This window comes from Pinus tabuliformis, chromosome X, assembly GCF_031772625.1.
Source record: "Pinus tabuliformis cultivar Carrire ecotype Pingquan chromosome X, CPIR1, whole genome shotgun sequence".
In the NCBI taxonomy this organism is placed as follows: domain Eukaryota; kingdom Viridiplantae; phylum Streptophyta; class Pinopsida; order Pinales; family Pinaceae; genus Pinus; species Pinus tabuliformis.
The window spans coordinates 558,023,037-558,049,262 of NC_142308.1; positions in this window are offsets into that span (position 1 = coordinate 558,023,037).

Below are 26,226 nucleotides of genomic sequence, written 5' to 3' on the forward strand. Positions count from 1 at the left end.
CACTCCAGATGCCAACTTTGTCAGCAAGAGGAAGAAACTTCAAACCATCCCCTGAACGAACGTCTCTATGCGACACAAATTTGGGATTGGGTTCATTTAGTCTTTAAAGGATCTGATCAAGATCCCTCTTCCATCCTCAACACCATCTCTAACTGGAGCTCTTCCTTCTCCTCCCACCCTCAGGTGAATAGGGCATGGAATCTCATCCCAGGTATGGTTTGTTGGGCTCTCTGGAAGGAACGTAACGCAAAAATTTTCCAACGCATTTCAACTCAGGAGGAAATCACTTTATCTAAGCTCAAGAGCTCCATTCAGGAGACGATAGCCACCTCCACTCTTCAGAACACCAACAGCCCTCCCAGCAACTCAGATGTGAGAATTCTTTCCAAGTTGGATCTCCACCAGGTAAGTGTCCATGTGGTTACCTATTTCACTAGAAAAGGAAATCAGAATGAAAAATGGTTGCCCCTGGAGCTGGGTACCATTAAGCTGAATTACAACAGGGCAACTAAAGGTAACCTAGGCCCAAATGGTTTTGGAGGCGTCTTCAATAACATAAGCGAGGAAATTCAATGAATTTACGAGGGTAATATAGGTTCTTCAACAAATAATGCAGCAAAACTTCATGCTTTGGAACACGCCCTTTGATCGTGGAAGGGGATTCAACTCTCGCCACTCAGGTCTGTAAAAAGCTCCAGCAGGGTATTGCAGTGGCCAAGGTTTCGGATAATTAGCGCTTAAATAAAATTATGTAGAGAAATAAAAAAAACATATATGGTATGGAAGGATTACACTTCCAGGCCATCAAAGGGAATGAAAATAAGCTTGCGGACAGTTTAGCCAATGAGGGAATTGTTGGGACCCTACGATTGATATCCAAGTCATGGCATGATCTGGAAGAAGGCGATATACGTCAAAACTATGAACCTATTAATGTTAAGGACAACCAGAAAAACGAACAATAATTGTTCGAGAATCTTGAGTCACGTTAAGGCAGGCTCTAAGTATTGGAAGGAGGATGGTACTGCTGCATACACTCCTAGCGTCGTCCTCAGTAGCACAGTTGTGCTGGTTAATCTACCCACGGCCCCTCTCTCCTACAGGGACGTCGCCCATCTGTCCCTTCAGCCCAATGAGGTACACTCTCCACCTCCTAACCCGTGTACCTCCCTCGCCTCTCATCATTTCCCCTTCCCTTAGCTCTGTGCCCCTCGAAGCCCTGTCACCCCTATTTATTCCCCCCTTACCCCTCTCCTTCCAGTCATTTCCTCTGTTCTCTGGCCCCTCCGTCGTTCCCCTGTTATCTGTTTGTTTTGGCTTTCTAGTCCCTCTACCTTCCTCATGACCCCAAAAAGCAGCTCGAGCACAGCTCCTTCTCACGGGTGCAGGCATGGTAGAGCGGTCTCTCATTGGAATTCCTTGGGTTCTCCCCCCATTACCCACGTTGAGTCCTCTGCGAGGTGCACTACTTTGAATTATGTAGATGTTGTTAACTTGGAGATCGAAGAGCGCATATCCAGTCTCAAAGCACAAGCTAGAGTTCATCGCAGAGATGTCACCTCAGAGTAAGTCGATGAGAACTTAGCATGGATACCCGACCCAACCCTCACTAGGGCAAGAGGGAACCTCTCTGCTCGAAAAATAGAGACTTGGTGGAAGATGAAGACAATTACGGATCTGGCTCTGCAGGAGCAGGAGGATCGCTCAAAGGCAATCGAAAGGAAAATTGGCAACGTGACGGAGAAATTCGTGATCTTTGTCAATGTGGTTCACCACTGTTGCTTTATAACTCGTGACTCTCCAGAGTATACTGTTATCAAGAATAAATCCATGGCAAAGCTCCACTCTCCAGTCGAAGGTTCGCCAAGCATAAAGAAAGAGATGGTTGGTGCTTTGGACGATGACCCAACCACTACCAATCTAGAATGAATGCAGAAGCTCTCTTTTGTCTAATTTCCACCGAGGATGCCAGAACGCAACTATGAATGTGGTTACAGAAATAAAGTGGGTTTCTGATTCTTACCTGGATACGGATCTCTGTAACTCCCATAGATCTCAGAACCCAATTTTGGTTGTGTCTTATTGTAGCTTGATCAAGTCTAAAGCCAGAGCAGAAAGTTTTTTTGGCTCGTGTCAGTGACTGTCTCGAACAACCCAGCCTTTGTAATTACTCTCTTTTTACAGTAATATATTCTATCTCATTTACAAAAAAAGAAAATGGTAAATTTTAATTCTTAAATAAATTATTTGTAATTGAAATAATCTCATAGAAGTCAACAAAACAAGTATGTATTAAATTCTATTTAGTATGCATGCATGTATGTATAAATGCAATTTATTTTTGAAATAAAGCTCTTAATGTAAGTACAAATATATTTTTTAGAAAATTAATAATCTAAAATAAATTGTTGATGAGTTCTATTTGGTTTATTCTATTTCGAATTGACAACTTTTTCTGACTATGCATTCTTAAATCAATTATTTCTATATGCAATGATGTCATATAACTCAATAAGTCAAGAAACTTTTAATTGATCTTTATTTAACTATCATGTGGTTTAATATGAATGTATACATGTGACATTGTTATTTCTAGAGTAAAAAACCATGTAAAAAACTGAAATTTCTAATAGAACATGGGTTAATGAATTCACAATGTGCATTTAGTAGACTATTTAAGACCATTCAATAGATGGGCCATAAACGGATGTCTTTAAACATTTTGCACCATATGACATGATTTTCCCATCAATATTAACATTTTGTAAATTTCAATTCTTAAATAAACAATTTGTACTTAAAATAATCTCATAGCATCAACAAAACTTAGAAGTTATTTCTTGAAATCCATTTAGTTATATGTATTCATATAAGTTTATAAATGTAATATATTTTTTAAATAAAGCTCTTAACCTAAGTAAAGATATATCTTTTACAAAACTAATTAGAATTAATTGATAATGAGTTTTAAGTGGTTTATTCATACTACATGAAAAATCAGGTGCCATAGATGATTGCCTTTTAATACATATTTAATGTTCAAAATCAATATCTTAACGATAATTTATTTTTATTTACATTAAGTATTCTATAATTAAAGAACACGGGGACTTATATAAACTTCAACTAAAATCCATGAGTTATGTTCCATAATTTTCTTCCCCATTAAAAATTCTTATCATTTTCTCTTCTTAGTGAAAGTAATGGTCAATCATGGTTTTCCATACAATTGGTTGGCGCTACTACATCAAGACTATTATTTATTTTGACAATGTTGACAAGGAGATATCAATATCCATACTACCATCAACTATAATAATCTTTGAAAACCCTTGCCTCCACTACTTACAAGAAGTCACCACTAAAATTTCTTGATTACTTCAATTTGTGACTTTGTCCATCATAATGGAATGGCTTGAATACCCATTTAAAAACTCTCATTTGATCTACTTGGATTTGAGTGGAGATAGATCAATGGTCCTTAAACTTCTTGAAATACCTAGATCAACAATGTTTAACTTCTATAGTGGATGCATGGATGCTATGAAGATGAACGATCACCCCCTCATCAGTGCTTCATAAAGGCACGAAGGGACCGTAGGAAATTGAACATAAAAACATTTTACTAAGTTTTTAGTAGATTAGTTTCAATGAAATGCAAGGGACACACATCCTTTCCATTTACACTAAGATCCTCACATCACCATCATTCAATCAAAAAATCCCCTATACATTAGGGGAAAGGCGGTTAGAGTCGTCAAACACAAAATTAAAACATCAAATAATCTAGTCTGTTATCCATACTATTATGATGTTAGACATACTAATATGATTTAGCTTAAATCAATTGCTTCTAAGAGTTAGATTTCACAATCTTATTATGTATCTCTACTATTGTACATAACAACCCCATGTTTGACCTATTCATGACCTCTAATTGGTTTGAAATTACTAAAATTATTTTTATGTCGAATTAAGTTAATATGGAGATTTACAAATGAATGAATGTTGTTGAAGGCCTTGTAATAGAAAACTTCCAAATTTAATGAAATATGTGTTTCATACATTTTAATATATATTCTAGTATATTGAATGGAGATATTTATATTACAATTCTTTTGGAGTGTTTAACTTGCTATAATGAACCTTGTTGGTTACATTGGTATCAGAGCATTCCTCTGAGTATACGAACTTTGTTCGCTAAATTGGTATCAGAGTTGTTCGATCCTATGGTTGCTCAACAACTACACAGAGCCAGTCTGATCTGGTCTTGGGCCATCAAAATTTGTTAACTTTGTTGTTGTTGAAAACGTTTTGCTACTAGTGTTTGGAGTTTCTCTGTCTCGCCATCAGGGCTTTGGCCATATAGTTAAATATATATAATAAACTATATATAGGTGTTCGTCTGTGAATAAGTATCTATTCAACCACTCTTCCTTCGACAGGGGCATATTCATGTTCTCCTAAGCTGCAAACGCGTGCAATTTCTGATCTATCCACTTTTCAATCTCTTTCTTAGTGGGGAACCACTTATCACACATTCCTCATATAGATTCCAGTCTCGGAAACAGAACCATTTGTTGGCTTGATGGGCACTGACCCAAATTCAAAGTTATCTACGCCAACCAACAAAACCCTAAACTGTTGGCCCTTTCGACAACAACTCCAGTAGTGCAGGCTGCAGTATCACCTGAAGCAGTATTGAGGGATGACAGAACTAGGTTTCTACATGAGAGGCATGTGTGATGGGTTCCTACTGCTTCTAGGGCTTAGTTTTGTCTTCACGAACCCTAATCTTCCCGACACAGATAATTACAATGATTCACATAAACAACATATATACATTTGTGAAGGTCTTTAAACATTCATAACATCAATAATTCATACTAATCTACTGCTTTCACGCATCCATTAAGCAATCATTGCTATAAATTCAAATACAGAGCGAAAATACAGAAAACTGCAGAATTAAATACATATAAACAGATGCACAATTTATGGATCAAAATTATCTTTATTATATGTATTCTTTCAAATACAGACTCTCTTCCCTGTGCACTCAGTTGTAGGGGCCCATGCACTCAGCTTGTGGACTTACCAAGGTCTTCACACACTCAGCTGCAGGAGTCTTCCCCTTCGCCTAAGTACATGAAACATAATTCCTTTCTTAGCTTACTTTCCCATACAATGATCTTCTACCAATTAGTTAGTTATCTCATATACTTGCTATGACCATTATATATATATATATATATATATATATATATATATATATATATATATATATATATATATATCATTTTCTTTTACAATACCATGGTCCGCGGACCATGGGCGAGTCTCAAAACTTCTTATCTCCTAACAACCTAAAGGACAAAATCCCCTTTGACTCTTATTATTTTCGCACTTCAATTCAAAAAATTATGGAGACTTTACAATTATACAAAAAGTAAGTACCAAAACATGACCCGAGGAGACCCTATCCCAACAATTCTCCAAGAAAGAGTTAGGCCAAATCTCCCATGATGACCGATTATAGACTAGTTTAGTAGGGCGAACTTGTATGAAGTTCCACATGTCATTGTTTCAACCTTCGACCCTAAAACAATACCCAACAAACTACAATCTATCCTATTTATGTCACTTTTCACAAAATTTAGATTTGATGCCTAGAGAGAAAGTTATGAGGCTTTTCCCAAGGTCACTTGTTTGCAATGGAATTCATGAGCCTGAAAAAATCGTAACTTCCTCTGATCATATCTCTAAAAATATAGTGACAAAATATATGAAATTCATACATGAGGTTCACCACGATTTCGGCTCAAATGGGATTTTAATTTTAGCTTCTAAAGCTTTATAGAAAAAACATTATAGTGAAAATTCTACGATGACATGTTTGAAGCAATGAAACCTTAAAATCCAAAGCTCTAATACCAAATGTTATGCAACCAGCTCACAAAATAAAATAAAAGATACGCCAACAACTTCTAAATAAGCCTCTTTGAGGGGGAAGCCTCCTTTAAATTACACAAATGAACAATTCTTGGATGATACAAATGACAAGACCTCATTTCTATATATAGGAGTCTAAGGGGTCATAATATAATCAATGCCTACATAACAATAATGTTGTAAGGGCACAACAATAACAATAGGGGGTTGCACTAATAAAAATAATGGGCTACACTAGTACTATAGCGACCTAACATTATTTGTCCTTCCACCTTGCAATTTCAGTTTGACTTTTCTGCGTCGCATGATTTCAGCCTTCCTGTCATCCCCTAAGAAGGCATCACCACCATCATATTTCTCATACTCGCAGATCCACTCCCTATGGGGAGTGAAGTGAAAGGATGCACCTGAGACAATCAACCATGACTCATGATATACATGTGTACTTGAAGAATAAGCCAAGTGCACATCCCCGCCTTCATCTAAGGTGGTTTTTGGCTTTGCAGAAGAAGCATCATTAGATCCCTTTCCTTTCTCAGGATCTTTAGATCTACAATCCTTTTTGAAGTGCCCTTCCTTTTTGCATTTCTGGCACACCTTTACAAGTTTCACTAGAGATTAAGGTCCCCATCTATATTTAGATCTCCCCATTAAAGGACTTTAACTTATTTATGTTTCGAGACCATCCTTGTATAAACAAGGCATCTCCATTCTGACCCTCCATATTTTTTCGTCTCATCTCCTCCAATAGCAAGGATGAGACTATTTCATCAAACTTCAAGGTAGTTGTATCGCTAACTATTGCAACAACCAGACTATTTCACGAAATTGGTAGAGAACACAACAAAATGATGCACTTATCTTCATCTGAAATTTGAATATCAAAAGATACCAACTAGCTTACCACAATATTAAAGGCATTCAGATGCTCTGTCACCGAGTCTCTATCCTTCATCTTCAGGTTTTCCGTAGGAATAGTTTGATCATCAGATACTTAGATTGGTACAAATTCCCTAAATTGTCCCATAAAGCCTTTGTCATAGCTTCCCCCAATACATTCAACAATATTGAATCTGAGATACACAACTGTATTATGTTCCTTTTTTTTTTCAATCCAACCTCTCCCAGTATTCATCTAACATTTCCATTGGTTTAGTACCTAGATATACCACGATCCACTGATATTTATCCACCAGTTGATCCTCCTTCTTGAGTTTCCACAACTCAAAACTCTGAACATTAAATTTATCGATCTCTATATTTCCATTGCTTGCCATCTTCTTTCACCACAAGAATCGATCACGTAGATATCCCATTGAACAGGGTCTATCACAGGCCCGAGCAACACCCCTTAGCAGAAAAGGCATCCCCTTGAAGGCGAAACAACTATGATACCAAATGTAGGTTTTAACCCTGCAAAAAAACTAACTACAAACAAATTCTAAAAACTGAAAATAAACAATGACAAGAATATAAAACAAATAGACAAATATTTTCTCAAAACCAGGACTATCAGATTGATTTTTCATTATGTTCCTTTCAATGTTACAATGTGTATATATACATTTCAAAGCATTCATAACCCCCAATCCACTAACGCTAGATTAGATCATAATCATAGTTCCCTGGACTGGATCTACAAAATGCCATGTGCAAAAAACCATCATGCCTAAAACCATGTGAAAAACCCATGCACAAAATGATGGCTAGGTCCACCCACCTAATATAGGGTTCAAAAAAAAGCTCCCAGGTAGACCCTGTGCAAGGGGCTACCTCCCCCGCTAAAACCCCCGGAGAGGGGGGGTTGTGCTCGCTTGTGACCCCCCTGTTGCGCCCGACACAATGAACATGTCACTTCTTCTCCTTGGGATCTTTACTTCTAGAAGTTTAGCTAGGGTTGAAGTTAGACTACTACAACACCCAAAAACACAACTCCTATCACAATGTTCCCTTTTCCAATCATGTTGTTGTCTCTGTTGTCCGATGATGCATCCATGTTGAAGAATCTAGGTAAATTAGGTGTAGAGTGATTCTCTGAGACTAGACAACAATTTGTGAAGTCTTTTTACAATTTGTCTTTTGTTAGCTTAATATTCTTCTTCTCTTATTAATGCATGTGTGTGTGCTTCATCAAACTGCTATCAAAACATAAAACAAGAACAAAAGATGTTGTCTCTCTATCAGGGCCAAAACCTCTCTTCTCTTGAGAGGAAAACCCTTCGGTAAGTTTTCTGTTATTGAAGCCTCTTTCTTGATCAATGCCAAACCCTAGACCCTTGACTACAAAATCCTCCAAGCACAAGTCAAGTCCTTCCTTTTCTTTGCACTATGTTTCCCCAGCACTTTGTCCACCTCCTTCCATCACTTCGTTCCCCGACACTTCGTCCTTCTTCTGGCACTTCATTCTTCCTTCCACTGTTAGTAGACCTTCTAGAAGAGATACGTGTCTTTAGTGATATTCTTCACCTAAGAATATTCCCTCCTTCTCTTGATCAACTGAGTTGCTTCTTTATGTATAGTGATAGGCTTGATGTGACAACACTGCATCCCTAATTCTCACATGTGTGAGAGTTCTTGTTGATGTTATATGACTCCTTTTTCCTTCGCTTTTGGTACTTCCTTCTTCTCTTAGATAGTAGACCTAGTTTGTAGCCCAAACGATGAGAGATGAGAAAATTTAATGTTGTTGGTGTAGTGGTCGAAGACAACACCCCTATTCTTCCCACATGTGACTGCAATTCACCCGAAAACAATCCTTTATACTTCGGTTATATTTCCTCCTTCTTCACTGCACTAGAGGCTCCTTTAAACTCAACGTTTCCACCTTTTATTTGACTTTAATTTCTTGTTGATTTCAAAGATGATTGTGTTCTCTTTGGATGAGTGGACAGCGTCTATATATAGAGGATTGTCCCTCCTTTAGGCCGAATTTTAGTCTAACTTTCTTCCTTGAGGAAGACTTGAATTCCTTTGCTTTGATGAGTGCTTTTAATGGTGTCATTGCTTCTTTTGATGATGTCTTTGCTAGGAGGAGATTTGACTTTGCTTGGAGGTGAATTCTTCGACTCTTATACACAATGTAACATACCCTTAAGTCTTTAACATAATTCTTTCGACCTTTTGACTTACCTATAGAACTTTAAAATGTGCTAGACCTACTTCAATGAGCAAGAAATGCATTGACATATATCATAAAAATAATATTTTTTTCTTGGATAAATACAAATATTAAAAGTACATTTATGAAGACCAAATCTAGTTACATTTCCTTCAACAATCCAAAGCACTTGTTGTAGGGCCTAAGGCTCCTCCTCAATGCATCCTACAATAACATATCCACCAAAAGAAAGATATGCAGACTCTAGCACATGAGAATACCCCTATTATGGTTGTGGTCTAACCCCGTTCTCCTATGTTATCCATCTTACAGGATGCATTGTGAAGGGAAGACCCTTACTAGCCCTCATGACACCCAAACCAACCTCAAATACACATTTTTCCTACAACAGGTGTACCTGTGGCCCATATCAGAGACTAATCACACATATAATAACGCATAAATACCCATCCTCTTACCTCATAAATGCAGCGTCAATCCAACAATAAATTCACGCCCAAATAGTATCAAGAAACTTCCAAAAACTCATCTTCCTTAGCCTCAAACTTCACTACCCATTTCAAAGTTTATCCTTGATGTGATTTGCATATTGGATGTGTGAAATGAGGTCTCCCTTACCTCTTATTTATGCATTTCTCATGTGGCAAGCCTAGCCCTAAAGGGAACCTCTACAAGCCAAGATCGAGTTGTCCTTTATGCCACAAGCCCACATAATAACTTCAAAAATTCATATCTTCATTTCTACAACTCAAGTTCGAGTGATTTTAGTTGCGTCCATTTACTCTCGGATTCTTCTATCAACTCAAATCATCACATGTATTATTATCCTCATGAATTCAAACCCACATGTTTGGGCAAAAAGCATGCAGGCTTGGGTTCTTAGCCCATAAGCCACTTTTGTGTGCCAACTCCTCCACAATGTCCCTCTAGCCTAGGGTTTGGAGTAACTCCCATGCTATAAATGTCAACATATATTCACTAAGATTATTTTTTTTAGTAAAAGGGACTTTGTTTTGCCCCTTGCCTTTGGAGCTTGATGATTTTTACTTTTTCCCATGTATTACGACAGTTATTTTCTTCTCTGAAATTGGAGCCATTCTGTCTTTTTTGTTTTCTTTTTTAAGGTTTGAGTTGTATTTTCCATTAAATTTTGTCCACAACTAGAAGGGGACTTTTTCAGTGCATAGAAAATTATGTTGAAATAATTACAAAGCACATCCAAACAAGGTTCATTATTTTTAAGATGAAGTTATTGTCTTAGTGTTTGCTAGAGCTACAATTGTTTCCAAAGAATAGTATGAGTTGAGTGGTGCTCTTGGAAATGAATATTGCAATATGCAATTTAGATATTTAGAAAAGGGATCTGATGTATAAAATATATAAATGTGAAACAAATATGGATTCAAATTGACTACTTCCTATATCTTGTAGTTAAAAACTATATTATGTTTTGAATGTCCAACTGCGATTGGAACACTTTATTCCTCTTTAGGAAATGTCAGGTATTATTTCTCATTATTTGTCATTTAAGAGGTGTTACTTGAAAAGATCGTATGTTCTATGTATTATCAATCTAGATACTTTCATGCATTTTTAAAAATTATTAACAATGCTATGTTTTTCATTTAATGGATTATGTTATCTCACAAGTTCTTATGTGGATCTTTTATTAAATTATTGTAGCCTAAGCCTCCACTAGACATAAATAACCATGTTTACTACATATGTGGATATGATGTTGGATTAGCAAAAAATGGGGAGCTATTTGTATCTTGCAATGAGTGTGCATTTCTAATATGCAGGCCTTGCTATGAATATGAGTGGAAAGATGGAAATCAATATTGTCCACAATGCAAGATTAAATATAATTTGCATAAAGGTTGGTAGAAGTTGGCTAGTGGAATCACCAAGGTAATGTTAGGGAAAGTGTGTGTGCAACTAGATCATGAGAAAAATATATAAATGTCACCTCATACAGTATGAGTGGTAACACTTAGAATGGCTAGATTCATGGTTCTTAGCATTGAAGAATTAAACCTTACTGTTTGAAAATATTACTAGTTACTTATGTTTTCACACTATGTACAATGAAGCTCTATCCCAATTACAGATATAATCGAATTCCCTTCTCTTTTAGAACAATTAGATCGATGAGATTCATTGGAATATTCTATTCATTTGAGAGGAGTGTTCTATTGGAACGGTTAACAAGAAATGATTACATAGTTTCCCTATTTCATTGTATGTTTCCTAAAAAAATTGTGGTGAATTCTCCTTTCTCTATATGTAAACATTTATACACCCTCCTATAGAGCAATATTTAAAATGTAGTGCATCAAAAAAAATGAAATCTAGTCAAGGAAGATGAGTTGTGAGCCGTTCAACAACTTATTGATAGATGACCAAACTGACTTATAATGTGGTTTCATGATATGAGATGTATTGGTGTTTGTGCTGGAAATGACCCTGTAGTACGTAATTTTGTAGTGTCCATTATATTGTAATATCAAATTCTATAGGAGGGAGAGGAATTCTGATAGATGTTGTGTTATTGTACCCAAGGATTGTAGCCATTGGACTCCTAGTACAACATCAGCACCTCCCATTGGAATGGAAAGCATTGGAATGTTATGAAACCAGCTCAAGAAAAGATGGAAAAGATAGATCAACGTCTTAGAATTCAGCCTCTTCGAGGGGGAAACCTCCTTTACATTACATAAATGAACAATTCTTGGATGATTCAAATGACAAAACCTCCTTTCTATATATTGGAGTCTAAGGAGTCACAATATAATCCAGCCGACCTAACAATAATAATATAAAGCCAAAAAAATAACAATAGAGGGATTCTATGGGGCACAATAATAACAATATGGGGGTAATAGGGGCACAACAATATAAATAAGGGGTATAACTACAATAGTAATGGGGTAATCACTAGTATTATAGGTACCCAACATGCCCCTCTCCTTCAAAAAAGTGTTGTCCTCAACGCTTGATTAGTTCTGGATACTTCTGCATAAAATTATCATCCTCCCATGTGGAATATTCAGCGGATAAGTTCTTCCACTTGATAAGATACTCTGAAATTGATCGATTTCGTAGCTGTCGAGTTCTTGTTTCTGTGACTACTTCCGGTTCTAATAGAATTTTTCCTTCCTCGTCAAGTTCTAGCAATATTGTTTGAATTGGGAGCTTGTCGCCTATAACCTTCTTTAAACATGAAACATGGAACACTGGGTGCAATCGAGAAGCTGCAGGAAGCTCCAATTTGTATGCCATAGTACCAATCTTTTACAACACCTTGTACGGACCATAATACTTTGGTGATGATTTATTATCCTTCTTAGCTTGCTTTAGGGACATTTGCTTATATGGTTGTAGGCATAGGAATACCCAATCACCTACATCAAAACTTCTTTCACTGCGATGTTGATCTGCATGTTGTTTCATTCTATTTTGTGCCAACACGAGGTTATCCTTTAAGAGTTGGAGGACTTGTTGTTGATGTTCGATGTGATGTTCCACTGCCTGAACCTTAGAGTTTTCTCTTAAATATGATGTGATGGATGGTGGTTGATACCCATAAGGTGTCATAAATGGGGTCATTTTTGTTGCTGTATGGAAGGAAGTGTTATACCACCATTCAGCCAGAGGAAACCATTTGACCCATTGTGTCTGTTTATCAAATACAAAGAAACGAAGATATCCTTCCAAACATTTGTTTACTATCTCAGTTTTCCCATCAGATTGAGGATGATAAGATGAGCTATGAGCTAACTGAGTACCAAGACAAGAAAATAATTCTGTCCAAAAATTTCCAGTGAAAATGGGATCTCTGTCACTTACAATAATCTTTGGATTTCCATGTAGTTTTTGAATTGTTTCCATAAATGCAGTAGAAACTGTACTGGCTTTAAATGGATGTGATAATGCACAAAAGTGTGCATACTTGGTAAGTCTATGAACTACCACCATGATGACACTCTTTCCCTCAGACTTGGGTAAACCTGTGATAAACTCCATTGAAACCTCCTCCAAACGTTGGCTTGGAATGGATAAAGGTTGTAATAGACCCGGTGTCTTAATTGTTTCAACTTTATTTTGTTGGCAAACCAAAAATTCCGCCAAAAGCTTTTGAATATCTGATTTAAGGCCATCCCAAAAAAATTCCTTCTTAACCCTGTGGTAAGTTTTTAAAAATCGTGAGTGCCCTCCTAAGGGAGAAGTGTGCAATTCCATAAGAATCTTTTGTTTTAGCTGGGAATTCTTACAAAGGTATAAGCGATCTTTGTACCATAACGAATCATTTTGCCAGCTAAATGTATCAGAAGTACTGGAATCTTGTTGTAGCTTTTGAATAAGTTCTCGCACTTCTTCGTCATTCTTCTATTCCTCCCTTGCCTCGTTTATCCAATCTGGTTGGATAATAGAAATGGCACACAACAATGCTTCCACATCCTCATCCTTTCTTGAGAGTGCATCTACCACCACATTTTGCTTCCCTTTTTTGTAGATGATTTCAAAGTCATAACCCAACATCTTTGTGACCCACTTTTGTTGCTCTTCAGAGGATAATCTTTGTTCTAAAAAGTATTTAAGGCTATCATGATCCGCTTTTACCTTGAAGTTCCTTCCCATTAGGTAGGGTCGCCATTTCTTAAGTGCATGGAGTATTGCCAACATTTCCTTCTCATAAATAGCTTTGCTTAAAAACTTTCCCTTGATTGGACGACTTTCAAAAGCAATGGGTCTTTCATCTTGCATTAGAACAACACCAATTCCATTTCCTGAAGCATCACATTCCACAATAAAGGTTTTTGTGAAGTCCGATATAGCTAAGACCGGTGCTTGGTACATTACCTCTTTAAGATGTTCAAAGGCCTTTGTTGCTTCCGGAGTCCATGAAAATGAATCTTTCTTCAATAATGTTGTTAGAGGTGCTGCTATTCTCCCATAATTCTTAACAAAATTGCGATAATACCCTGTCAACCCAAGAAATCCTCGCAGATGCTTTATGGATGTGGGGATTTTCCATTCCTTAATGGCTTTAATTTTGCTAGGGTCTACCTTAACTCCTTCATGAGATACAACATGACCCAAATATTCCACCTCCTGGACTCCAAAGAAACATTTGGATCTTTTTGCATATAGTTGTTTCTCCTCCAATAGTTGTAGCACCTTGTCAACATGTTCAACATAATCCTTCCAAGACTAGTTGTAGATTAGTATATCATCAAAAAAATACTAACACAAATTTTCTAAGGAATGGTTTGAAAATTGAATTCATCAAACCTTGAAATGTTGAAGGTGCATTGGTAAGGCCAAAAGGCATGACCAAAAATTCATAATGACCCTCATGAGTTCTAAATGTCGTTTTCGGAATGTCTTCAATATTCATTCTGATTTGATGATATCCCGAACGAAGATCCAACTTGGTGAAGTAAATTGATCCATGCAATTCATCTAGTAATTCATCAATGACAGGAATGGGGAACTTATCTTTAATAGTGAGCTTGTTGAGCTCCCTATAATCTAGACACATGCGCCATGATCCATCCTTCTTGTGCACCAATACTAGTGGAGCTGAGAAAGAACTTTGACTCGGTTGAATTATACCAGCCTCTAGCATTTATGCAACCATACGTTCAATTTCACTTATTTGGACATAGAGATATCTGTACGGCCTGATGTTTGGAGAAACACTTCCTGGAATCAGATGAATAGCATGATCATGATCATGCATAGGTGGGAGACCTTTGGGAGTCTCAAATACCTTGGAATGATTGTCCAGGACTTGTTGGAGATCTGGAGAAATAGATGATTCCAATGTGAAAACATCTAGCGAACATAATTGTGCAATTACACCTCTTTGCTCATTTTTTAGAAGCTTAGTCATGCCATTAGAGCTGATTATCTTTCCTGGTTTCCCTGCAATACCCCTTAATTCAACTTCTTTTCCTTCCGTAGAAAATTTGATGAAAAGTTCTTGAAAATTAAAAGCTATTGTACCCAAGGATTGTAACCATTGGACTCCTAGTACAACATCAACACCTCCCATTGGAATGGAAAGCATTGGAATGTTATGAAACCAGCTCAAGAAAAGATAGAAAGGATAGATCAACGCCTTATAATTCAGCCTCTTCGAGGGGGAAACCTCCTTTACATTACATAAATGAACAATTCTTCGATGATACAAATGAAAAGACCTCCTTTCTATATATAGGAGTCTAAGGGGTCATAACATAATCAGAGCCGACATAACAATAATAATGTAAGTGCACAATAATAACAATAGTGGGCTTCTATGGGGCACAATAGTAACAATATGGGCACTACATGGGTACATGAATATAATAAGTGGGTTATACTAATAACAATAAAGGGTTACACTAGTAGTATAGGGGCCTAACATGCCCCTCTCCTTCAAAAAGCGTTGTCCTTAACGCTTGAGTAGTTCTTGATGCTTCTGTATAAAATTCTTGTCCTCCCATGTGGAATATTCAGCAGGTAAGTTCTTCCACTTGATGAGATACTCTGAAATTGATCGATTTTGTAGTTGTCGGGTTCTTGTTTCTGTGACTGCTCCAGGTTCCAATATGATTTTTCCTTCCTCTTTAATTTCTGGCAATATTTTTTGAATTGGGATCTTTTGCAACTTTTGAATAAGTGGCCATACTTCTTCATCCTTCTTCCATTCATCCCTTGCTTCATTTATCCAATCTTGTTGGATAATATAAATAGCACAAAACAATGCTTCCACATCCTCATCCTTGAAGAGTCTTCCCATTTGGCAAGGTCGCCATTTTTTAAGTGCCTGTTGTTTCGTTTGATTTTGCACCGAAGTGGCGTTATCCTTTAAAAGTTGGAGAACTTGTTGTTGATGCTCGATGTGATCTTTCACTGATTGAACATTTTTCTTCTTGATATGTCCTTCTATCTCTAGAGTTTGAGGAGTGGTAATTTCTTCCAATCCTTTACAAGATATGGTCGGATTTATTTCTTGATGCTCGATGTGATCTTTCACTTCTTGAACATTTTTCTTCTTTATATGTCCTTCTATCTTGATAGTTTGAGGAGTGGTAATTTCGAACAATGAATTACAAAATATGGTTGGATTCATTTCTTCTTTCTCGATGTGATCTTTCACTTCTTGCACCTTTTTCTTCTTGATATGTCCTTCTATCTTGAGAGTTTGAGGAGTGGTAATTCTTGCCAATGCTTTACAAGATATGGTCTGATTCATTTCTTCTTTCTCTAGGGTGGGGTCCTGGCGTATATCTTCTTCTTTTGTTGTTTCTTGATCCTTTCCTTCCTCCTCTTCATATTCTATGTAAAATAATTTCTTCTCAACACACTTATGACCTTTAGTGCATTTGCTATCACAATTGTAACAAAGCCCTTTTTCTCTTTTTTCTTCCAATTGTTGTGGTGTAACCCTTGTAGGTTGTGGAAGGCTAGGAGAAACAACACTTCCATCTTTATAGTTGTGAGGGGTACACTTCCTGGTTTCCATCATTTTTCTTTCCACTATGTCACAAAGCCCTTTTACTCTTTCCAATTGTTGTGGTGTTGCTCTAAAGAAGGTGTCGCTCTTTGTATCCTCATAATGTGCTATCATTTCCTCCGTGAAAATTGACCACGTAACAAGTTGTTTACGAGAACAAAGCCCTTTGTACCATAAAAATTGATCGGGTTCTAAATATGAAGATGCAATACATACATTTTGTAACAGTTGTACACCATGTATATCAAAATATTGCTCCATCTGAAGTATCCAATTTACCGGATCCTTGCCATCAAACTTCCTCATCTTGCTATTTTTTGATTTTATGAGCTCTACCTTGAAACGACTGTAACTCTGTACTTTCAGATCTTTAAGTTCTGAAATTGTGACCTATAGTAGCCCTCTGTGTCCTCTTTCCAATGCCGCCAGTCTGATCCAAATTGGATTCTCCAAGAAAGAGTTATGCACAATCTCCCACGATGACCTGATTATAGACTAGTTCAGTAGAGCGAACCTGTACGACGTGCCACGAGTCACTATATCAACCTTTGGATCTGAAAAATGCATACAAGAAACTACAGTCCGTCCTCTTTTTGCACCTTCTTACGAAAATTCAATCTGATCCCCAGAGAGAAAGTTATGACGATTTTCCCCAGGTCACCTGTTTTGAATGTAATTCAGGAGTCTGGAAAAAGACCAACTTCCTCAGATCATATCTCCACAAATATTGCGCGAAAAGCTCTGAAATTCGGACCCAAGGTTCAGAGAGATTTCTTCTCAAATGGGTTTTTTTTCGACTTCTGAAACGTCATAGAAAAAAGTTATAGTGAAAATTCCACGATGACCTGTTTGGAGTAGCGAAACCCTAAAATCCAAAGCTCTGATACCAAATGTTATGAAACCAGCTCAAGAAAATATAGAAAAGATAGATCAACGCCTTATAATTCAACCTCTTCGAGGGGGCAACCTCCTTTACATTACATAAATGAACAATTCTTCGATAATACAAATGAAAAGACCTCCTTTCTATATATAGGAGTCTAAGGGGTCATAACATAATCAGAGCCAACATAACAATAATAATGTAAGTGCACAATAATAACAATAGTGGGCTTCTATGGGGCACAATAGTAACAATATGGGCACTACATGGGTACATCAATATAATAAGTGGGTTATACTAATAACAATAAGGGGTTACACTAGTAGTATAGGGGCCTAACAAGTAATATTGAGAGGGGGCGGGGCGAGGGGGAGGGGGGGAGGAGGGATGAATCAATATTATGAGAATATTATAAAAATTTACGCAATTAGAACTTATTTATAAATTCACTTACACATATATAAAAATATCATGCACATAAAAAACACAAGCAATAATCACATATAGACACTTGGATTTTAAGTGGAAAAACCCCCCTCCAGGGCAAGAAAACCACCAAATTGTTTGTTGTTTCTTCTTCTTAACTATTGATTTAAAATATTCTCATTTGGATTACATCAGCTAGCCACCACTATCAATGGCGAACCGACCCCCTGACTAAAATGAGAAATGTTTGCCACAACCAACTCAGAGCACCCACTCCTATAATAGACAATCAACATGCACTTAGCTTCAAGCCCCTACTCCAAGTACAAACAATTGTTCTACACGAAAATATGATTCAAAACTAAAAAATACAACTACATAAACAAGACTAGCAACAAATTAGCACACTCACGCAGTCACAATTTCACACTCCAAATGAGAGAAGAATTCTCTCCACACACACTCTCTAAATTGATCTTCAATCCCTTCTCACAAATATAAAACACTGCAGAAGAATACTCTTTGAAGCACAATGCAATTATGAACACTTTTAACTCTCTCTAATACTCACTTGTTGTGCACTTGCACTTTCATGCACAATCATTCATTCACACTGCTCGAGAACCAACCAAATGAGCAACCTTTCTCCACATATATGTAATATCTGAGATCAATTAATTATTGAGGTGATGTAACTCACCCAAATAGTATTCACATGCTTCAGATTTTAATGAGATGTATTTTTTTTACCAAATCAAGCCCCTCATTCCACTAGTCTTTTGATAATTTTAACTTCGATCACCTTCTAGAGACCCCACGACTTGTCTTGACTATTTTCTACAAAATTCTGACAATATACTTCATCAAAATAAATTTAATTCCAAATGAAAGTGAGAAATATAGAGAATTTATCATGTTTTTACTTGGTCACACACACAACAATAAGCATATCTAGTTAGTCACTCCCACAACACGGCAAGCCAACGACTGGAAAGTTTTAGTATCTCCCACAAGACTTTATCCATGTGACTGGGGGAAGAGCATAAGGTAAAACATGAGATATTTCCCTCAAACTTGCAATAAGGCTTCAGAAGGGTGACATGACCTCCAGAATTCCTCCAACCCATTATCTTCCAGCACTGCCTCCACATGTCCTTCCAAGCAACATAATCCGAGCCACCCCCAAGGGCATACTCGAGCCTTAGTCCATAAAGAGACATCTTGCTAGCTCTGAAGAATTGATCCTGCAAATTCGATCTCCCTGCAAAGACAACTTCAAATTATTTTCTCTACTGTGAATCCTACTCTTATACCATGTAGAAATTCTATGTAGATTCAAAACTACTCTTGTAATTTATTAAAACGTAAAACTTGATTCTACTCTACTCAGCTACGGAAAGTGATTCACGATCAATAAAGGAAATCATAAACATGCGACATGAATCAATACACAAACATGGAGAATTGTCTAGGGGAAATCAACTGCTCAAAACCCCTTCCTATTTGTATTGCATTAATGAGAAAATAGAGAATAAATACAGTTCTTGCTCAAGCATGAGTAACCTCTGCACTAGTATATTCTATCTCATTGTTTCACAGACTGACCTTGGCCAACACTTAACCAATTTTCCTACCTGCCAAGCTCCTATTTCCTTGTGTTGTTCCTTGATGAATTAGCCCCTATTAACTATGGAAATTTCTCCATGAGAATTGTGAAAACCATGTAGGCCCTTCTCTAATTGCATGCACCACCTGTACACCTCGAAATAATCCACCGCTGATAATACACTCCCCTTGAACTTCAATCTCAACTAGGTAACTTGAGTTAATTATTCTAGGTTGATTGATGAGTTAATTGGTTGATCACTGAGGTACACACCCCACTACCGGACCCTCCACGAATTCTTTAACAGTTAGAACTAGTTAAACTCACAATAATTAAAATTAACTGAAATATATTGCTAGAAAATAGCAATCAATCATACTAAACTGAACTCAAGTGTCTCCTACTCAAATTAACTGAGTTAACTGAGTGACAAGTGCCATGTCACCTCAATTAACTACCTCCAAGTATTTTATTGAAATTCAAATTCAAATTTTAATCTAGTTTGACCAAGGCAAAGTCAAAACTAGTTTTTCTAGCTGCATTTTCAAAATATTATTATTATTATTATTATATTATAAGCATAAACATGATATATGTTCAAATCATTTTATTAAATATTCAAATAGTTTAATTCATTAAATATATAATTTTAATTTGTTTCGAATTAAATTACTTTTTCTAAGCACAATTAATTATTTCCAAGTCTTTTTCTTCAAATGCCATCGATAACATACTTCCTCGCACTTGGAGTGGTTTAAAGGCACTTTGAGTGGTTGAAATGTAACGCTTTACCTCTGCAAGTTTAAATAACTATGACTAATACAATAGCATTAATAAATGTGGTTCATATAAGTGGATAAGCATATATTAATCACATACACAACCACATTAATAAATATGGTCAATAAAATTTAATATTAATATTGATATTAATAAATATAAATAATAATATTAATAATTATTAGAAATATTCTTAAAAATATGACATGTTCAAATGATTTCAATAACTATTCAAATAACCTAATTCATTAAATATAATAATCTTAATTTGCTTCCAATTCAGCCGATTTTTCTAAACAAAATTAACTATTTCCACATCTTTTTTCTTCAAATGCCATCGACTGCGTGTTTACTCACACTTCTAGTGCTTGAAATGTAATGTTTTACCTCTGAACGTTTAGTTGACTATGAATACTTTTATGATTATGAAAATCATAAATTCGCCTAACATTTTTATATTCTGAAACTTTGTTGGATTCAAATGACACACAAAAATGGAGAGGGATATGGGGAGGTGTCGAGGGAGGGCAGTGCTATAATCTTCCCTTCATATTGCACATTGATATTTTCAATTCCACATCTAACATCAATTAATTAAATGAAAATTATTATTAAATCAATTGTTACGCCCATGAAACGAGTGAGTGAAATCACTCTGTAGAATGTTTTACCAAATGAAGAATATTCCATTGTAAACAAAATCTTATTCATTTATTTTTAAAATATATTAAAAATCCACAAGCCCACATCCACTTTAAGTTGAAATAGTTATGCTTATGTCTGTACATATTTCTATGATTACAGGATTCAAAAATTCACCTAGCACTTTTAAATTTCAAAGTTAAAAAACCTATTTCAATTTCAATATTCCAAAATCGTTGAGATATGGGATAATCGAAATTATGTTTTACCAAATGAAGAATATTCCATTGTAAACAAAATCTTATTCATTTATTTTTAAAATATATTAAAAATCCACAAGCCCACATCCACTTTAAGTTGAAATAGTTATGCTTATGTCTGTACATATTTCTAAAATCTTATTCATTTATTTTTAAAATATATTAAAAATCCACAAGCCCACATCCACTTTAAGTTGAAATAGTTATGCTTATGTCTGTACATATTTCTATGATTACAGGATTCAAAAATTCACCTAGCACTTTTAAATTTCAAAGTTAAAAAACCTATTTCAATTTCAATATTCCAAAATCGTTGAGATATGGGATAATCGAAATTAATAGTGGTGAAGAAGTGGAAATAAACAAAAACATATTCAAATGAAAACAGGCCTAGTAAAATCAAAACAACTTGCCATATTAGCCCACAGGAATATTGTAATTTCCATATTCTAGTTTTTAAATATGTAATGGAGTGGATAAAACACTTGGCAATAGTTTGTCAAACTGAATAGTTGTGTCGATTACATTATGTCACTCTAATTTGGAATATTTGAAGGTTATTAAATTTGGAACATTAATATAAAATTTATTATTTAAAAGAATTAAATTATAAAAATTGTTTTTAAATAAAATGAAAAATCCAGGATATGGCATAGTTTTTTCATTTAAATGAAATTTATACATAATAATCCAAAATAATATCCAAAGATCATTTAAAAAGAATTATTCCTTGAAATCTTGCACAAATAACTAGGCATAAATAACCCTCACTTACACTGCCTCTGCGTTTTAGTATGAATTGAATTCTTTATCTAAGATCAAGAAACATTGTTGGCACGAAAAATAGAATAGGGTATCTATGCTAAAGGAAAGGCTTATTCGATTATCTTATGGGGTAGCATTTACTGTTGCATGTTAGCATTGAGTAGAAATTGAATTGCTTCATGGTTTTGGATGTAAGTATAAATGGAAACAATTTCTATTGGGTGGATGTGATGGGATAATTATGCTAATGTTTTATTATCTGATCCATTTATGTATTCACATGTGGAATTTGAAGCAACGACCAAACGGTGCTATATAGTATGAATCTAATCCAATTTGCAAACCAAAATGCCTTAAGTTTGGTAAAGCGGGAGCAAACAATAGTGCTTGGACAATGATGTTTGATGTGGAATTGAAAATATCAATATTCAATATGAAGCGAAGATTATAACACTTCGCTCCCTCAACCCCTCATTGTAGCCCTATCCAAAAGGAAAAATGAATTTGGGGACTTTCGTTACAACAATTATCCTTAATCATAAATTTTGATCACCATCCTTGTGATTCTGGTTGTCGCCATATATAATCGTTCTCATCTAACAATATAGAGTGCCTCCTAATAGCACCAAAATCCCTGGAAACAAAGTTCCATTGGGTGACAGGGTGATAAGTTAAGCATCCAAATGTTTACTCTAAGGGCTAAAGGATGAGGGATGGAGGAATAAAATAAATTGTTGTTTGTATTATATTCTTCTAAATTGTTTAAGAAACAGGTGTTAACATGCAATCAATTATTTCCATTGGGTGAGAGGGTGATAAGCTAAGTATTCAAACGTTTACTCGAAGGGTTGAAGAATGAGGGACGGAGAAATAAAATAAATGGATGTTTGTATTATATTCTTTTAAATTTTTTAAGAAACTAAGTGTTAACATGCAATCAATTAGCATCGGTTGTTAACATGAGAAACTCGATCCATTCTGACATCGTCATGGTGTATTGAAACAAACCATCCCCCATAGCCAAACATCCAGGAAACTGACGATATGTGGCGCACACTATAGATTAATTAAATAAAAATTATTATTAAATCAAATGTAATGCCCAAGAAGGAACATGTAAGTGAAATCATCCCATGTAATGCTTTATCAGTCGGAGAATATTCCTTGCAATCAAATCTTCTTTGTTCATTTTTTTTAAAATTAAAAATTTCCAAGCCCACATCCACCCTGAGTTGAAATAGATATGCCTATAGGGGTAACTAAGTGTTAAATATAAGATTAAACAATAAAACATACTAAGATTAATAAAAATGTAATGATAGGTAGACATAACTCCTCTATTTTATAAATGGTATAATTATGTTTACTATTTTTTAAGATTTAAAAATATAAAAAATAAATCTTATGTGAGAACTTCTCTACATTAAAATGCAGAGATTGCCTTATAAATTATTAAGACCAGTAGAAATGTAATGATAAAAAAGCATTTCTCCCCTATTTTGTAAATGGTACATTTAATTACTAAGTCTAATAGAAATCTAATGATAAGTAGACATTTCTCTTCCATTTTCTAAATGGTATAATTAATTACTAAGAGCAATAAAAATATAATGATAAATAGACATTTCTGGACTATTTTGTAAATGGTACAATAAATTACTAAGATAAATAAAAAAGTAATAATAAATAGAGATTTCTCCTCTAGTTTGTAAATTGTAGAGTTAAGTTTGATTTTTTTTTCCTAAAACCAGATATATTAAACTACAAATTATGTATGAGATTAAACAATGAAAAATAAAAAAATAGATCTCCTATAAAAATTCTCTACATTGAAAATGTCTTATATAATTACTAAAACAATGAAAATGTAAGGATAAATAGACATTTCTCCCCTATTTTGTAAATGGTATAGTTATATTTGATATTTTTTTACCTAAAACCAAATATATTGAAATTAAATATTAAAACTAAGTAACATGATGAGTTTTGTGTAAAAAAACAACTAAATATATTAAATATGTTTATCTTTAAAAAATTAGAATATTGTGTACGGCATTAAAATATAAATATATATGAAGATTATCTTAAAAAATGAAGTATTGTGTATGAGATTAAAATATAAAATAAAACATCTAAATTATCTTATAATTATTAAGAACAATAAATATGATAAATAGACATTTGTCCCTTTTGTAAATGGCACACTTATGTTTGAATTTTTTTCCCAAAACAAATATATTAAAACTGATACTATGTATGAATATTGTGTAAAAAATTAGAATAATGTATAAGACATTAAAACATAAATATATATATATAGATATTAGCCAAACGATAAACTGATACTATGTATGAATATTGTGTAAAAAATTAAAATAATGTATAAGACATTAAAACATAAATATATATATAGATATTAGCCAAACGATTACAGTATTGTATTTGACATTAAAATATAAATACAAAACACTTTAATTTGTTAATTAAAGTCTGATATTCAATTTAATTAATTATAGATTACTTTGGTTTTCAAGAATATATTATCAATAAGCCAAAATGCTCTATAATTACTAAGACCAGAGCACTAAAAATGCAGTGACAAATAAATATTTATTGGTTTTTTAAAATCTAAAAACAGATATATTAAATTGAGTATTTTTTTTAATGTGTTAACATTATGAAGTATTTTGTATTCCTAGAACTAATCAAAATATATTAATAAATTAATATATTGACTCTGAAAACAGATATATTCAAACTAATTATTATGTGTGAGTAATATGTTTCTTTTTAATGTATTAACGCTAAGTATTGTGCATCAAATTAAAAATATCATATGAAAATATAAAAAATAAATCTCATGTGAGAACTTCTAATAATTGAAAAAAATATATATAAACGTACTAATTTATTATAATTTATTATCCCTCTGTACAGGCAAGTAATATTATAGCTATTAAACCGACAATTTATTATCCCCCTCTACAGGCAACTAACATTATAATTATTTTCCCTGTAAAATAATTGATTTTTTTAGATTGTACTCTGCCGGAAAGCTGGTGGAAGGGTAAACCGGCTTGACTTTTTGTGATAGTAGTTTTGCCAATAGTCTTGTGAAAGGGTAAACCGGCAATTTATTACCCCCTCTACAGGCAAGTAATATTATAATTATTTGCCATGTGAAAAAAATTAAATTTTTTTTTGTGATTTTAGTTTGCAGCAAGTTGGTGGAAGGGTAAACAGGCGGTAAGCTGAGAACTTCATAAGCAAGCTACATTTCTATAACATACACTGATTTGGCTAGCACACAAAACCATTTCATAGTATGAAAAACACACAAAGAATGCTAAAGGAATCTTATCTTAATACTGGTAAGAAACTATTACAGTATATGTACTTCATTAAGTATAGTGTTCCACCTTCAAACAAAATCAAGGTTTTTTCCTAAAACCCCTGGAAAAAAAACAAACTTCTACTTACGAGTTGCTAACTAAAGTAGCAAATTCTAAAATTAGATTAGAAAAAGAAAATATAGAAAACAGCCCAACAAGGGAAACCTTGATAGAAAGGCCTACTGCTCATGATCTTGTTTTTTTTTTTTGTTTGAATCTAGGATAATCAGTAACTGGTGAGAGTTATTCTGAACAGACCCAGGATCAAATCTAACTGGCTGCCACTATAAACCTAGGCTACGTGCAACAACCTGCAAGCCGCACAATAGCAGAGAACTTATGCCTCAACAAGAGCCGAGACGTCCTCTATGTGGTGGCCTACTCTTCTAACCAAGACACAACAGGTCAAATATATACTCAATGAGATTTGAACCCTCATCTCGTGGGTTTCACCCATGTGGTGTGTCAGCAAAACCATGCATTGGCAACCCAAACAAAGAAGGAAACAACCTGATTCCGGCAGAAAATGTTATATTACCAAAGGACCAAATAGCCACTGAACCTTGGCTTTCTATGAAATTAAAACCCTGTGATGGGTAATGATGGTCTGTCGTTCTAACTATGAAGTCTCTGTCCAAAGGGTCTGTGAGGAATATTAACACCAGGGAGTGACTTTGTTCTTGGATCAGCCGAACCCACCTTAGCCCTCCCATATAAAGGAATTACATTCTCTTCAACTACGCCCTTGCAAATGGGGCATTTTTTTTTTTTTTATTGAGTGCACCCATAGCCATTGGTGTAGGCAAGGCCAACAAAATAGATGACCACATTGAGTCACCACAGGATCCTGGGCTAATTCTAAGCAAATTTTGCAACCAAAACTACTTCCATCACT